We start from the raw sequence: 17,962 nt of genomic DNA on the forward strand, positions 1-17,962 counted from the left end.
TTTTGCTATTTGAGGCCTCTTTCCTTTCTATATAAAGTTGGTGATTAATATTCCTGTTTCAGAAAAGAATGATGTTGGTATTTGGATTGGGTTTTCATCACAACTATAGATCGCTTTAGGTAGTATTGACATTTTCACATTATTAAGTCTCCCAATCCATGAGCATGGAATGTTCTTCCATTTATGTAAGTCTCTTAGTTTCTTTTAGAAGTGTTTTATAGTTTTCATTATACAATAAGTCCTCAGATCAAGAATGTCTGACTTACAAACAACTCATATGTAAGAACAGACTGTCATAAAGCTTATTATATTGAAAATTTGAGTTAATTACAATGGTACATAATAACGAACACATACGCTGCTTTGCAAAGCTCGTGAAAACATTGCATGGCTTCAGCAGTTCCTTGGCTCAAGGAAGAACGCCCTCCGCCATTTTAAGTAGGATCACATTGCTGTTAACACTGTGTTGATTGTATAACTTTGTATTTGGCTTAATTTTTTCTCTTATTTACCCTTGTAACCATGCCTCCAAAGCATAAATCTGATGCAAGTGCTTGTGGTGCATCAACGAAAAGGGAAATGACTATGGTTGAACATAAAGTGATCACAAAGAGGTGAAAAACCATCGGTCACTGAAAAAGCATTAGGCAATAGTCAGACAATGACTGGCTCCCATGCTGAAAAACTGACCAATGAAGACCTTATGGAACTACAGTGGCAGATGATAGCATTTCAGGAAGAAGACTGGGACCTAAAAATTTCAGAACCAAAAAAGTTTTTGACGACAGATTTAGCTGAAGAGTTTTGTTTCACTGAAACAGGGATGGAAAAATTAAGAGGAGGAAGATCCTAATACAGAGAGGTTCACCAAAGTTTACCTTACAGTTACCAAGGGCCTCAGCTGCTACAAGGCCATTTATTAAGAAAAGCTCTGTACAAACTTCCCTTGATGACTACTTAAGAAACTGAGTCCAGTAGTAAACCCCCCCTCTCCAACATCAGAATCAAACCCTGACTCACCAGCACCAGGTCCATCCTCTCCTACACCAGGCCCATTATCTTCAACAGTAGCCATCTTCTCCTGCATCATCCAATTATTAATGTTATCATGATGTTAACTCTCAAATGCACCTTCTGGTATGCAAGATATCAATGGAACAAGAATGTTAACTTTAATTATGATCTTTTTTCTATTCTATTGAAACTGTTTTAAGAACTGTTTCTTTAATGTTTTTTACAGTATGTATCTATAGCTTCACACATACACACAGATTCTCTCCAGTACAGTACCTTATATAATTACTTTTATTATTACTGTATTATTATGTTTAAGATGTTTTAGTGTATTTGGAAGTGTTTCTTAAGTGTTTTATATGCATTGTTGTTGTAGTTAAGTGCCATCAAATCAATTCTGATTCATAGCAACCCTGTGTACAACAGAAGGAAACACTGCCTGGTCCTGCACCATACTCACACTTGTTATGTTTGAGCCCATTTTGCAGCCACTGTGTCAATTCATCTCCTTGAGGATCTTCCTCTTTTTCGCTGACCCTCTACTTTATCAAGCGTGATGTCCTTCTGCAGGAATTGGTCCCTCCTGATAAAATGCCCAAAGAACATGAGACGAAGTCTCCCCATCCTCCCTTCTAAGGAACATTCTGGCTGTAATTCTTCCAAGATGAATTTGTTTGTTCATCTAGCAGTCCATGGTATATTCAATATTCTTTGCTAGTGCCATAATTCAAAATCATCAATTCTTCTTCAATCTTCCTTATTCATTGTCCAGCTTTCCCATGCAAATGAGGCAATTGAAAACACCATGGCTTGGGTCAGGTGCACTTTAGTCCTTAAAGTGACATCTATGGTTTTTAACACTTTAAAGTGGTCTTTTGCAGCAGATTTGCCCAATGCAATGCATCGTTTGATTTCTCGACTACTGCTTCCATGGGCGCTGATTGTGTAAAATGAAATCCTTGACAACTTCAATATTTCCTCTGTTTATCATGATGCTGCTTATTGGTCTACTTGTGAGGATTTTTGTTTTCTATATGTTGAGGTGTAATCCATACTGAAGGCTATGGTCTTTGATCTTCATCAGTAAGTGTTTCGAGTCCTCTTTCCTTTCAGCAAGCAAGGTTGTGTCATCTGCATATCACAGGTTGTTAAATGCGCCTTCCTCCAATTCTGATGCCCCTGTCTTGGATCATTTGCCCAGCATACAGATTGAGTAAGCATGGTGAAAGATTACAACCCTGACACACACCTTTCCTGATTTTAAACCATGCGGTATCCCCTTGTTCAGTTTGAACGACTGCCTCTTGGTCCATGTACAGGTTCCTCATGAGTCAGAATCAACTCAACAGCAATAATTAATATTGTCTTTCTTCTGCTCTGTGCACCTGCTATTCCAATTAAATGTATGTGAAGACTCTCTATTTTTTCCTTCACATTTTAACTTCACTATGTATTTTTCATCTCCTTGTTTCTCTGTCCTGTATTTGGGATTATTTTTCAGATTTATTGCACAAATCTCCTTTCATTGTGCCTAATTTGCTGTTTCACACATCCTTGATTTTTTTTAATTTTAACAATCATATTTTTATTTATAAAGTTCTTTTTGTTTCCTTTTAAAAGCATAGTAATTTTAAAGAGTTTTTTGCTACTTGCTTGCTTTTTATGATTCTATTTTTCATTTTTTAAAACATTTTATACATAGTTTTCTTGTCTTCTGTATTTGATATTATAATATATGAAGTCATTGGTGCCCTAAACCTATTATTTGTTCTATCTTCTGATTCTCATTAATAATACTTCCTTTAGTATGTGGATTCCAGCTTAAGGTCTGTTTCTGGGGGAACCCAACCTAATGTATTTCTTTTTCTAATTCCCTGCTCATGTTTTAGCTCACGGTTTTCTCTCTCTTACCCCCGTGAGCTTAGAAAAGCTCTTAATACTATATTTTATGCAGAACATAGTTTTATTGAAGCAGGAAGTCCTTTAGAGTATCTGATGGACCATGTTGCCTGAACACTGTCCCCTGTTTACGAAAATTTAGATTTTTTTCATGGTCTTTTACTGTTATAATCAATGCTTCAAGATATTCTTATCTCAACATCTTGTTTAAAGTTATAATTATAGCTAAGGGATATATTTATAGAAGTGGGAGTTCCAGTCAAGTATTAACAGAATAGCTTGCATTGGAATAACCCTCACATAGATGAAACTTATAAACTCTGTGCAAAATTTTTTAAAAAATACGACCATTTTAGGGTATCAGACGGGTGAACAAAATTAGGCAGAGACTGGAAAAGAATTGATCCTCATTAACAGGAAACTACACTGAGTTAGATTAATATGCATATGGCTTTCCCATTGAGTTTACGCCTTAGTTTATGCAGCACAGTGGACTAGAGATCAAGAAGATGGCAGAGTCATATTGACTGGAAATGTCAGAGGTTGAAGTTTGGGGTTGCCAGAAATAAGATCCTGGAAACTGAGGAAATAAATTTAGGAAAGGAAGGATCTAATTCTGCATATAAATTCCTACCAGATCCATAATTTTGGTGATGGTGAGAAAGGGGGGACATTCCAAGGAACCAAACAAAATCCAATAGCTGAAATGTTGAAAGGACCGAGTTATGTATTCATCAACTTATCAACAAAGGAGAGACAGTATGGAGTTTGAGTCCCACCAAGTTAAAGGCATTTTCTAAACACCTTAGGTTTTCCAAACAAAAGTCCTAACAAAGTATAAAACCAAGCTCCCCCCAGTTCAAGGGGACTAGTCTGTATATTAACTGCTCACTAGAACAACAACAACAAACACAACCCCCTTCAAAGAATTGTAACAGAATCCAGAGTTTCTACAATATCTGTAATAAAAATTACTAGACATATGAAAGAACAGGAAAGTGTGATCAATAGTCAAGAAAAAGCTAGGCAATAAATGCAGACTCAGAGCTGACCCAGATATTGGAATTAGTAGACAGGGATTCAAGGCAGCTATTTAATACATCTTCAAGGACATAAAGGAGTATATAAGTGAATAGATAGGAAAAACTCATCTGAAAAATGTAAACTACTAAAAGAACCAAAAGGAAATTATAGAATTGTAAAGTTCAATCAAAAAATCAGTTGTTCGAAACAAATTGTAGACAACAGAAGGAAGGGTCAGTAAGCTTGAAGACAGATTAATAGGAATTACCCAATCTGAAAAAGAAAGAGAAAAATATTTTTAAAGAATGAGTAGAAACTTCGTAAGTGATGGGAAAAATCCTTTGATCTAACATATGAGCAATAGGAATCTCAGAATTAGAGGAAGAAGCATAGCATAGAAGTGCTTAATTCTTTCCCAATTTGGTGAAAAACATTAATTTACAGACCCATGAATATCATGAAATCTTGAAAACAGCAAGAGAAAGAAGATAGATTATATTAAAGGTACAAAATGTAATTATGATCAACTTCCCATGAGAAACAGTGGAAGCCAGAAGTCAATGGAACAAAATCACTAAAGTGATAAAACTAAAATAGTAATGTATCAACAAGAATTCTATTTCCACAAATATGTTCTTCAAAAACGAGGATGAATCATAGATATCTTCAGATAAAGGAAAGCTGAGAAATTTTACTGCCATCGTGCCTGCACTACAGGAAATTCTTATAGGAAAACTTTAATATTGAAGGGAAGAGCTACTAATTGAAATTTGGATCTACAAGAAGGAAGGAAGAACACTGGAAATGGTAACATAGGTTAATATAGAAGACTATTTTTTTAATTCTTAGTTTCTTTAAAAGACAAGCAATTGTTCAAAGCAAAAATCTGAAATTATAATATGAGCCTTATGATGTATATAAATGTAAAATATTTAAAAAAGTACAAATGTAATTATTTTGTTGCAAAATTATTACATTTTACATGAAATGGTAAAATATTAATTATAAATAGATAATAATAAGTCAGGATGGATATTATAATTATTAGAAAAACCACAAAAACATGCCATCAATATGCTAATAGAAAAATTAATTTGAAATGCTAAAAAATGTTCAATTAAACCTAAAAAAATTGTGAAAGAAGGAATGGTGGTATAAAAATAGATGAGATAAATAGGAAAAAAAAATAACTGTGAGAGATTTAAACCCAACCACATCAATAATTACATTAAAGGGAAGAGTACCAAATAATCAAAAAAGCAGAGATTGTCAGCATGAGTAAAAAAGCAAATCCCAGCATACCCTGTCTTCAAGAAACACACTAAGCATGAAGACACAGATAGATAAATAGTAAAAGGAAGGAAAAATACGGCCTGCAAATAGCAATCAAAAGAAAGCTTCAGGGAGTATTAAGAGATTAAAAAGGACATTTCATAATGATAAAAGGATCAATTCCTCAGGTAAACATAAAAGTTATAAAAATATTTACAACAAATAACAACATCAAAAAGCATAAAATAAAACCTAAGAGAACTAAAAGGAGAAATCAACAAATCCACAGTCATAGCTGGAAATTGTTAGACTCCTTTCTCAGCAACTGAGAAAACATCTAGATAAAAATAAGGGCATACAAGTTTTGAACGAGCACGTTAACCAAATTGGCCTATGGGCATTTGTAGAATATGTGGACATACGTTGTTGTTGTTTTTGTTAGTCGCCATGGTGATTCCAACTCATGGTGACCCCGAGTGTGCAGGGTTTTCAAGGTTGTGACCTTTCAGAAGAAGATTGCCAGGCCTGTCTTCCTAGGTGCTTTTGGGTGGTTTAGAACTGCCAACCTTTTGGCTAGTAGCCAAGCACTTCAACTGTTTGCTCCACCCAGGGACTACATTAGAACATTATATGACAACTGCAAAATGCACATTTTCCTAGGGCACATGGGTTATTCACTAAGATAGGCCTTATGTGGGCCATAAAATAAGTCTCAATCAACTTCCAAACATTGAAATATTAGAAAATATTTTCTGAGACTACAGTAGAATTAAATTAGAAATCAATAGCGATAAAGCAACTAGAAAACAGCTAAGTAATGCATTTATAATTTTTTTGTTTAGAACTCACTTTTAAATAATCCATGGGTCAAAGTTCAAATCATAAGGGAAATTAGACAATATTTCAAACTACATGATAATGAAAAAATAACATATTAAAATTTGTGGGATACTAAGATAGTTCTTAAAGGGAAATTTATAGCTTTAAATGCCTGTATATGAAGAGAAGAAATGCATGAAACCAATGATCTAAGTTTCTACCTTAAAAGCCAAAAAAGAGAACAGCCAATTAAATCCAAAGTACATTAAAAAAAAAGTACATAGGAGGAAGGAAATAATAAAGATAAGAGCAAATATCAATGAAGCAGAAGAAAGACTAATAATAGAGGAAATTAACAAAACCAAATGTTTTGTTTTTCATAAAGACTGACATCATGACCAGGAAGTGATTAACCCTGGAATTCAAAGCTGGTTTAACATTACAACAATAAATCAATAGAATTCACTTTTATGATAGCCTAAGGAAACGTTACCATATGATCATTTCAATAGATGCAGAAAAGGTATATGACAAACTTTAACAGCTCTTCATAATAAAAATTCTTAACAAACTAGGGTAGAAGTTGTAGCACATTGGATTTTCCGAAGATGGTCACATGCTCTTCTTAGTACAAGAAATTGACACTCTTCTGTTGAGTTGTGGAGACTATGTTCCCTTCTCTTCCCCTGAATGTAGATAAAAAAATTTGTAAATTCCTTGACCAATAAAATATGTTTGAAGTGACAATGTATTACTTCCAAGGTTAGTTCAAAAAAGGTAATAGTGTTTCTGCTTGGCCCTTTGTCTTGGCATACACACCTTTGGAGTACTGAACTGTCCTATAAGATCTTCGGCTACCCTGAAGCTGCCATGCTAAAATGGTCACATAGATATATAGGGAGATGCCAAAGGAACTCCAGCTATTCCAGTCACCAGCTGTTTGAGTTTTCCCAGCCCAGGTGCCAGGTATGTGAGTGAGTGGGCCTTTCCATGATTTCCTCCTGTCAGCTTTCTGAGTAGAACTGAAACAAGGTGTTTCACCTAAACCCTGTCAAGACTGCAGACTTAAAAAAACTTAGGAGCCAATTAATTAATACGGCTGTTGGCTTATCCCAGGGCTTTGAATTGGTTTTTTAAAAAAATTGTGGTAAATATATGTGTAACAAAACATTTGCCATTTCAGCATCCTTCACATATACGCTTCAGTGGCATTATGTTTATCATGTTGTTCAACCATCTTGGTAATTATTTTTAAAATAGCAAATGATCACCTCTTCCATTATTGTCTCTAAATTGATTCTGGCCACTTACATCTTATTTGTGCTTCTCTCAACTTCAGTAGGTCCCTGGGAGGTGCAAATAATTTGCTCTCGGATACTAACCAAAAGGCTGGTGGTTCAAACTCACCCAGGGTGCCAAGGAAAAAAGAACTGGCAATCTGTATCCATAAAGATTATTGCCAAGAAAATCCTGTGGAGAAGTTCTACTCTGTAACACATGGGTTTGCCATGAGTCAGAATCAACTCAATTGGAATGGGCTTAGTTTTTTTTTTTTTAACTTCAGTAGGTGACTGTTCTTTTTCTATGCTCCTAGCATTTTGTATTGTAGAGATTGTACATGGCCAGTCATTTCCATGCTCCTGGCTGCCACCTCTTGGCAATGTTGACGTGTGTATGTGAAGCCAAGTAAGCTATTTCCTGTACGTTGTTCGTAGCCTAAACACGTGTGTATTTAATCAACAATGAGAGTGCACCTTCCTTTTATTGCCTGATGATAGAGGTAAATCTTAAAACGAGGCATTGTTAATGTTATAAATTGCAATAAATTAGACAATGTGTCACATATAGTATTTTTTCTTTTTGTAGTTCATTTTCTTTGATCGGAATTTACTTATTAGTACCATATATTTTTCAATAATATCTCCCTCATTAAGATATGTTTGTGCTCTTGGAAGAGTGTAATAATTTTGCATGCCCACATTGCTTTAAGGAAGGTACAATTTTAATTGCCTAATATTTCAAGCTTTGGCACAGTGTGTAAATCAGTTACTAGTAATGAGTACTCAGCTTTGGCAATGGCGAGTGGAACATTAAAGTGGAGAGAAAAGTAAATGAAATCATGTACTTTCATTGCCTTATATAACCAATTGTGAAGTCAAACCTTTACAGCCAGATAAAATCCAGTGGTGTTAAATAAAAACTGTTTTGCTGCATATGTCCTGGTTATAAAAATGTTCCTGGGATTATCTCTACATTCTCGCTATGATTTGTAAACAGGCAGAGAGGCAGCATGAAGTAGTAGGAAAGTTGTATAATGGAAGTCAGGGGGCCTAATTCTAGTCTCAGCTCTGCCAGGAACTAGCTCGAACAAGTCTTCAAAGCTCTTTGCCTCAGGCATTTCCAACATGGGGATGCTTAAGAGGGCAATGTGAACTACAAGACACACAGGGACTTCTGAACTATGATTCAGAAGTCTGTGAATCATAAGAGCATCTGTGATTCTAAAACCTTGCTGACATAAAGAAAACTGCCACCATCTGAAAAGATGGTTAACATAATCTGTTACTGCTTTCCTAAGAAACCAAAGTTCATTCGAAAATCATAGTGCTCATTAATCTGACCTTGTACTATTTTGATATTGATCTGCAATTTCTGCCCTATAAAATAATTTCTAGAAAACTAACCCAAGAACCAAAAAAAAAAAAAAAAAAAATTCACTCATTTTGAATTCTCTTCGATGTCCCATGCTCTTTTAGGAATTAAATGGAAACTTTTCAACTCATTTGAGAAATCTCATTATTCCTTTGGTAATTGCATTCTCATAGACATAGGACATTTTTGATGATAGAAAAACTGTTCTATAAAAGGCAGTGTGTCTAAATTAAAAACTGGACAATCTGAGGGTAAAGAGACAGTCATCAAGGATCTAGAATGTAAATTTTAGAAGAGGAGTGACCTAAAATAGTGTTTCAGTATGTAGTTAGCAGATATCACCAAATTTATTGTGGTCTGCTGCATAAACTGGTAATATTGAGCTGCATAAGCTGGAAACAAAAATGCTCGGTGAGGAAAAAAAAATTGAGGCAGAATCTATTTCCCTGTGCTTATGTCACCTCTCTTCAATTTTAGTATACTTTCCCCTGGGGTACATGAAAACTTTCCAATACCCCTGGGGTACATGAAAACTTTCCAAGAGATACAAGTCATGAATGGCTTCAAGACGATTAAGTACTCTTTTAAAATAACCAGCCTGAAAATTTGTCTGCCTGGAGGTCATGCTGATTTTCCTTTTCCACCCCCCTTTCACAGTCCACATTCTCCCAGTTTACAAAAGAGAGGCGCATGTCTCATCTATCTGGAAGGAATCTTACTATAGTGCGTTGCCCCGTGGTACAGGATCCTTCAGGATGCTAATCAAAGGGATAATTTGAAATGCTGAGTTGATGTTCAAAATCTCCTATAATTAAAGCCACCATAAACCTGTAGGAGGGCTTTACTTCTTTTCCTGACTCTACATATTTTTGTTAGAAGTAAAGTATGGCATTAGACAGAATATTTTGGGCTGTTTTTAGGTGATCTGAATACTGATATACTACAGAATGACGTGGCAGGAGCTATGGCAATATTTAATGAGTTTGTCATTTGCACCCTCTGACAATTGTCAAAGAATATATTACTCCTCTGGGAGACTTCCAGGACAGCAAAGCACAGAAAGAAAGAAGAAAAAGGGAAGATAACAGCACTTTATTTCATCTGCTGACAAATGAATGGTCAGCCTCTGTGTCCTTCCTTCCTATCTACCTACTTACCTACCTGCCTACCTATATCTATCTGTCTGTCTGTCTCTCTGTCTATGTATGTAAGTATGTATGTATCCATCCATCCATCCATCCATCCATCCATCCATCCATCCATCCATCCATCCATCCATCCATCCATCCATCCATCCATCCATCCATCCATCCATCCATCCATCATCTGTCTATCTTATCTATCTGCCTCTATCATTTATTTTAGAAGTAAAATATTCAAGATTAACAATTAATATACTGAGAAATATTAATGAGTCTTAATGCATGGCCTTTCTATATTTTTTCTATTTCTAATATAAAGGAAGAACGAGATGAGTGTTCTCATTTCTGTGTCTCAGTTACAAATTTTGTGTTACTTCAAAAAAGTTTTAAAGTTCTAAGTTTATTCCAACAGATCAATGTCACATCTTAAGTAAAAGAAAGATATGTTGGAAGTAAGTTATTGTTGTATTTTTTCCTGAGTGTTTATTCAGGTTTCTATGAAGAACATTGTCATTAACTTTTGCTAAAAGATTATTGAATACAATATTAATTATCTATTGCTGTGTAATAAATTATCACAAAACTAAGTGGCTTAAAACAGCAAAAACATTGATTATGTCACACAGTTTCTGTGGATCAAGAATTTGGGAGTATCTTTGGAGCAGTTCTGCTTTTAGGTCTCCATTAAGTTGTAGCCAAGATCTTGGCTGGGGCTGGAGTCACCTGGAGTCATCTCGATTGGGGCTGGAGGATGTACTTCCAAGATGACTCCCTCACATGGCTGGCAAGTTGGTGCTAACTGTTGACTTGAAGTCAATTCCATAGGGCTGCTGCCATGTCTTCACAACAGGTCGTTGGCTTTCCCCAGAGTGAGTGATCTAAGACAGATAGGTGGAAGTGGTAATGTCTTTTGTGACCTAGCCTTGAAAGTCACATACCATCACTTCTACTGTATCCTAGAGGTTATATGGACCAACTCTGACACAGTATGGGAGGAGACTACGCAAGGCCATGAATGGCAGGGGGCAAAGATTATTGGGGGCCATCTTGGAAACTGGCTACCACAGATACATACTCACTTGTGTGCTTTTTTTTTATTGTACTTAATAACAAAACATTTTTGTTTTTTTTAACAAAACATTTGCCATTCAACATTTTTACATGTACAGCTCAGTGATGTTAATTACATTCATCTTGTTTAACCATCACCACTGTGTGTTTTCCATCACCCTTAACAGAAGCTCAGCTCCCTCTAAGTAATGAGTCCTCCCCTCCTCCTTCTTCCCCCCTTCCCTAGTAACCACTAATTAACTTAGGTCTCTATACACTCCCCTATTTTAGATATTTCATGTAAGTGGGATAATACAGTATTTGTCCTTTTGTCTTTGTCTTAGTTCATTCAGCATAATGTTTTCATGGCTCACCTGTGTTGTAGCATGTATCAAGATTTCATTTCTCTTTGTGGCTGACTATTATTCCATTGTATATATGTCCCACATTTTGTTTATCCATTAATCTGTTGATGGACATTTAGGTTGGTTCTGCTTTTTGGCTATTGTAAATAGTGCTTCAGTGAACACTGGTGTACGAATACCTCTTTGCATTCCTGCTTTCAGTTCTTTTGAGTATATACCCAGGAGTGGATATACTTATTTTTAATATAGATACTAATCTGCTGCTTATCACTTACCAAACGTTTTTCTGCTTGTTTATTTATTTATTCGTATGATATTCTTAACTGAGACTATATGACAATTTTGTGGATTCTACTGTTAATACTACACTCAGTGTAATCAATATATATTTTTTTATAAATCCCATATTGGAATCCCAATATCTCTCTTCTTTTTGCTGTTAATTTCTACATGGTAGATTAAGTCAGACTCTTAAAAGTCTTGGATTGGATAAAATGTAATCAGGAAAACCCTGAAATTTAGAAAACTGAATTCTTTTAATTATGATTAATTCCTTCCCCTCATGTTGTTATACTGTTTCTAATTCTGTCAAAGGCACGGTTATAAACTTAATCATTTTCAACTACGAAAAGAAATTGCTAATCCAACTTTATATTGCAATTTTCAGGTACCTTCTTTCTTTTTATGTCACTTTGAGATGACCAGGAAAATAGAACTTTGGCACAAATACATAGGTCACTGTCCACAGATGATGGAAAATAAACCCCAAAATGTGAAATTTATAATTTATGGGGTCATTTTTACCCCAATTGTATCTAAATTTACATAATGAGTTATATTGAGCAACAAAAGTGAATGAGCTTATAGGCAAGGTAAGCACGGTGTTTACCTTCACATGTAAAATTATTCACTACAGATTAGTAAGTAAAACAAGTAAGGCCGTGCTTACCTTACTTACCGGGTCATCTGCTACTGTCCAGAATTGTAAGTTTGAAAACAGGCTTTGTTTCTGTAGGAAAGTGCTGTGGGGTTGAGAGAGAGACAAATGCCAGCCATACAGAAGCAGAATCTTTGATGTGGTGGAGAATGTGAAATTGCTTACTGCAGATGACCTGGTAAGAAAGACAAGCACTGTGCTTACCTTGCCTGTTGGATATCATCTCTGATGAACAAGATGCCTATAAAAGAAAAAACAGGTATAATTAGGTCATGATGTATTTTGGCAAAACCTTTTGGTATACTTCCCAGAAATTGGCAAAGATAACTTATGTCACAAGCTAGGTAGTTTTGGTTCTTTGCTTTCGTCAAAATGCAAGGAGGTGTTAAATGACAAATTGTTTAAAAATAGTTTGTGATTGTAGATCACTACAGACATTTTAGTGTTTAACTTGGAAAGAGTTTAACGAACAGAGTGACACTGTTGGACTGAAACTCTTCAATTCACATCTGCTCTTTTATGTGAGCAAGTTTACTCAGTGTTTATGTAGATAAAAATGGAAAACAGGAATGGAATTAATGTCTCATTCTGGAAATATAACAGTCATCGAGAGAAGTATTTGCAGAAAAAAAAAAGCCTCACTGATCTCATCAAGAATCACGAGTCTAGTAAAATTGTACATTTTATATATAAAAATTATTAGAATTTGTGATATATTTTGATCAACTGTATACAAAGACTAATTGTAATGGTTGCTCACTCAGGAGTATTTTAGACTTAAGGTTGTGTGAAATAAAAAAGAATTAAAATTTTAATATCTATATGGTTGTTGGAGCCGTGGTAGCACAGTGGCTAAGAGCAGTATGAATCCACCAGCTGCTCCTTGGAAACCCTATGAGGCAGTTCTACTCTATCTTATAGGGCCGTTCTGAGTCGGAATTGACTCGACAGCAATGAGTTTTTTTTTTTTTAATGTGATTGTTGCAGAGAAGATGATAGGAAGGGTGAATGAATGCCGGTTACCTTTGAATAGGATCAGTTTATGCATTTTGCCCCAGTTCCCCATTTGGTTTAGCATTTATCCTGGATTTTTTTTTTTTTCATGAAGTAGTATTAACAGTCACATTAAAATAAGCTGGGATGAATTTGGTAGCTTCCACTTTGTACTCTGAGCTTCTGCCCTGGTCTTGTCTCCCTCTTCAAATAGCTACCACCTTGGCCATGTAAGATACACGTGCAGTGAGCCAAGTTCTCACTCTGATATATGTTACCTCCGAGAGACCACCAGCCATGGCCCTTTCTCACCTTCTCCTGGCATTAACACCTCCCTATTCCTTTTAAGGATGGGCACCAGGCTCCCAGCCAATCAAGTGCTTTAAAGATAAACGTGTTTCTGAGGTGATAATATAAATTAAAAAAAATTTTTTTCAAACTAAATTCTTTATTTTACTTCTTTGATTTTACAAAAATAGAAATACAGTATTTAGAAGAGAAATATTTTGAGGCTCATTGAAAAACAAGTATTACCTTGTACTCTAAATGAATGCAAGATGGCATTACTAATTTATTTCTGTTTTTCTTGTAGCTTACACTTAGGGAGACACCTGAATTAAACAAACTTTAATTTATCAGGGTGGGGTGCCAATATAATTCTATAAGAAATATACTGGAAAAAATTATGAATATGCAAACCTGAGATAGATGAAAACCTGAATACATTAGACTTTACTGAGTGATTGCTCAGTAGCATTATCTAATTTAATTATCACAATAATACTACGCTCTAGATGCCATTATTGCCATTATTAGTCACAGTTTTCAAAGAAGAAACTAGATCTTTAAGTGTTCCTATAACTTGCCCTAAGTTGCATACCTAGTAAGAAGTGTAGGCCAGTGCTTCTCAAATTTTTGTTTATTTTCTGATCCGTTTATTTGTCATCTTTCAAATATACTAATTACCATTTTCTAGGGATTATGTCCATCTATTCTCCATGACAATTATCTATTCAGTTTTTTAATATAACAGTTTTTTCCTTTTTAAAATTTATACGTATATTGTTTTGTGCCATTGGTTGCAATCCTCACAATGTGACAGCACGTTCCCTCTTTCCACTCTGGGTTCCCTGTGTCCATTCGTCCAGTTACTGTCCCTTCCTGCCTTCTCATCTTGCTTTTGTTCAGGAGATGCCTATTTGATTTCATATATTTGACTGAACTGAGGAGCACGTATGTTATTTTTGTTTTATACACCTGTCTAATCTGTGTCTGAAAAGTGGGCTTCAGGAGTGGTTTCAGTTCTCAGTTAGCAGGGTGTCCAAGGGCCATAGTCTCAGGGGTTCCTCCAGTCTCTGTCGGACCGGTAAGTCTGGAGTTTTTAATGTGAATTTGAATTCTGTTCTACATTTTCTCCTGCTCTGTCCGGGACTCTCTGTTGTGATCTCTGTCACAGCTGTCAGAGCGGTCATTGGTGGTAGCTGGGCAACATCTAGTTTTTTTATACTCAGACCAGTGGAGGCTGTAGTTCATGTGGTCCTTTAGCCCTTTGGGATAATAATTTCCTTGTGTTTTTGGTTTTCTTCATTTTCTTTTGCTCCTGATGAGATGGGACCAATAGATGCATCTAGATGGCTGCTTGCAGGCTTTTAAGACCCCAGATGCTACTTCACCAAGGTGGAAAGTAGAACATTTTCTTTATGAACTGTGTTATGCCAATTGAACTAGAAGTCCCCCACATGATGGTCCCCATTCTCCTGCCCCAGTAACTAAGTGCCTCAAGGTGTTTGGATATGTCTAGGAAACTTCTATGCCTTTGCTTTGGTCAAGTTGTATTGACTTCCCCTATATTGTGTGTTGTCTTCCCTCCACCAAAGTTGACTCTCGTCTACTATCTAGTTAGTGATTTCTACTCCATCTCCCTCTCTACACTTGTAACCATCAAAGAATGTCTCACACAATATTTGTCCTTTTGTGACTGACTTATTTTGCTCAGCCTAATGGCTTCCAGACACATCCATGTTGTGAAATGTTGGATTCATCATTGTTCTTTATCATTGCGTAGTATTCTGTGATGGTTAGCGTTTTGTGTCAACTTGGCTGGGCCATGATTCTCAGTGGTTTGGCAGTTGTATGATGTAATAACATCCATAATGAGATTTGATATTATATGATCACCTCCATGATGGGACCTGCTGTGAGTAACCAGTCAATTGAAAGGGAGTTTCCTTGGGCATGTGGCCTTCATTGAATATAAGTGGATAGTCTGGCAAGGATTGGGTGCTTTTTTCTCATGCTGGAACCTGCAGCCTGCTCCAATCCATCTGACCCCTGGTTCCTAGGACTTGACCTAGCAGCTTACCTGCAGTCTTGCCTGCCGATCTTGGTTTGGATTTATGAATTCCTTCAGCTTGTGTTTATCTGGAAATGTCTTAATTTCACCTTCATACTTAAGAGACAGTTTTGATGGATAGATTCTTGGCAGGCAATTTTTTTCCTTCAATTTTTTAAATATGTCATCCCATTGCCTTCTTGCCTGCATAGTTTCTGCTGAGTAGTCCAAGCTTATTCTTACTTGCTCTCCTTTGCAGGTGACATTTCTTTTATCCCTCACTGCTCTTATAATTGTCTCTTTATCTTTGGTTTTGGCAAGCTTGATTATGATATGTCTTGGTGACTTTCTTTTAAGATCTGCCTTATGTGGAGTTCAGTGAGCATCTTGGATAGATATTTTCTCATCTTTTATAATATTAGGGAAGTTTTCTGCCAACAAATTTTCAACAATTTTTTCTGTATTTTCTGTTATCCCTCCCTGTTCTGGTACTCCAGTCACTCGTAGGTTATTTCTCTTGATAGAGTCCCACATGATTCTTAAGTTTTCTTCATTTTTTGAAATTCTTTTATCTGATTTTTCTTCATATATATTAGTGCCAAGTGATTTATCTTCAAGTTCAAAAATTCTAGCTTCTACTTGCTCAATTCTGCTCCTCTGACTTTCTATTGAGTTATCTAATTCTGTAATTTTATTGTTAACCTTCTGAATTTCTGATTGCTGTCTGTCTATGGATTTTTCCAGCTTGTTAAACTTTTCATTATGTACCTGAATAATCTTTCTGAGTTCTTCAGTTGCTTTATCTGTGTGTTTCTTGGCTTGTTCTGTGTATTGCCTCATTTCCTACCTGATCTCTTGAAGGGTTCTGTATATTAAACTTTTGTATTCTGCATCTGGTAATTCCAGGAAAGCACTTTCATCTAGAAGATCCCTTGATTCTTTGTTTTGAGAGCCCGTTGAGGTGATCATGGTCTATTTCTTTATATGACTTGATATTGACTGTTGTCTCTGAGCCATCTATAAGTTATTGTATTAGTTTATGCTTGCTTACGGTGTCATAGCTGCTTGCTTTGTTTTGTTTTGGTATACCCCTATGGGTTGCTTGAGTGAGCTAGCTTGATTATTTTCACCTGTGGAGCTTTGGTGTCCAGTCCCCAGCTGGCTAGAGCTGTTATCAGGTATATCAGTCTAGGAGTCCATTCAGTTTTCTTGTATGAATTCAGCTCAGGTTTCCAGGTAGCTGATATCAAGTGTGTGGTACAGGCTCTGTCCTACAGTCTTAGAGGGGCAGCGGTGATTGGCGTATATACTGGTATCTGATTGCAGCTGGGGGTCACGCTCTAAACAAGGCAGGGGGCTGAGAACCAACCCCCAAGTGTTTCTGAAGAAAATGCATCTCTGTTCCCTAGAGTGTACTGGTGGGTGGGTTCTGCAGAGGGACCATGGGCACCCAAAGTTTTTGGTTGTAAGGACTGGGAGGTACCCGTTATCTTTGGACCCCTGTCGTGGGTGGCTGGGTGACCTGAGTGGAGCTACCAGTCCTTAGGTCCCTGTTGTGGGTAGGTGAGGACCTTGTTTAATAACCAAAGCAATGTCGAATGTCAAACACCCACCTCTCCACCGCACAGCTGAAATGGTTGGAGTTTTCCAACAAGGGCCCATTTTCCCAAAATAGGCCTACACAGGTCCATGCAGAAGGGAAAGGTGCTCAAGATTCACAGATGGTTTATACCTGGACAGGAGCCGCTTTTGTCCTGAGCTCCCCAGGTTAATGGAGCTTGCAAATTATCTTTTCCCCCCATTTGCAAATTTTTTCCTTCCCCAAGGCCGGGAGGATGGCTCTAGGTGCTCACCACGGTCTATCTCAGGCCCAGGGATTCAGGCACTGAAGCCGGCTTGGGGGTGGGGGGAGGTGCGGTAAAATATACGCAAGTACTTAACTTTTACTGAGAGTGCACTGTTCTCCTCAGGTTCCGGAGGTATGAGTGGGCTGTGTGGCTGGCTGCTTCTCCCTGAGGAAACTGTCGCCAAACACTAGTACCAGCCCGCTGCCACTGCTGCTGCCGCGGCTCCAGGAATGGTACCTGAAGGCTCCCCGTGATTCAGGCCCGGTAACTCCTCTCCAATTCTGAATGGCCTCTTCCTCCCCCTGCCCCTCAGTTCATTGTCTAAGCTTGCCTTTGATGCTCAGGGCTCCCAGTCTGTCACAAATATACTCATTTCACTTGTTTTTTCGGGTCTTTGTTATAAAGAGGGCTCAATGGAAGCATCTGTCTATTCTGCCATCTTGGCTCTGCCTCTTGCCTGCCGATCTTGGGATTCATCGATCTTCACAGCCTGTGAGAAAGAGCCTTGCTCTCTGACCTGCTGATCTTGGGTTCGCCAGCTCCTGTGGCTACGTGAATTAGAAGAAGCCTCTATCGTGATCCATGAACTTGGGACATTGCTGCCTCTACAACTGCAT

General features: G+C 37.0%; 1 long non-coding RNA gene across 1 annotated transcript in view; it reads left to right on the top strand.

The window, feature by feature from the left end:
* The window catches only part of LOC126074874 (uncharacterized), a 120,392-nt gene that overhangs the window by 38,758 nt on the left and 63,672 nt on the right, over positions 1 to 17,962 (top strand). Inside the window, exon 2 of the long non-coding RNA XR_007517034.1 lies at positions 17,469 to 17,609. This is a non-coding gene — a long non-coding RNA (uncharacterized LOC126074874). The remainder of the gene's footprint in view (positions 1 to 17,468; positions 17,610 to 17,962) is intronic.

The sequence above is a fragment of the Elephas maximus genome, chromosome 4, assembly GCF_024166365.1.
Source record: "Elephas maximus indicus isolate mEleMax1 chromosome 4, mEleMax1 primary haplotype, whole genome shotgun sequence".
Taxonomy (NCBI): domain Eukaryota; kingdom Metazoa; phylum Chordata; class Mammalia; order Proboscidea; family Elephantidae; genus Elephas; species Elephas maximus.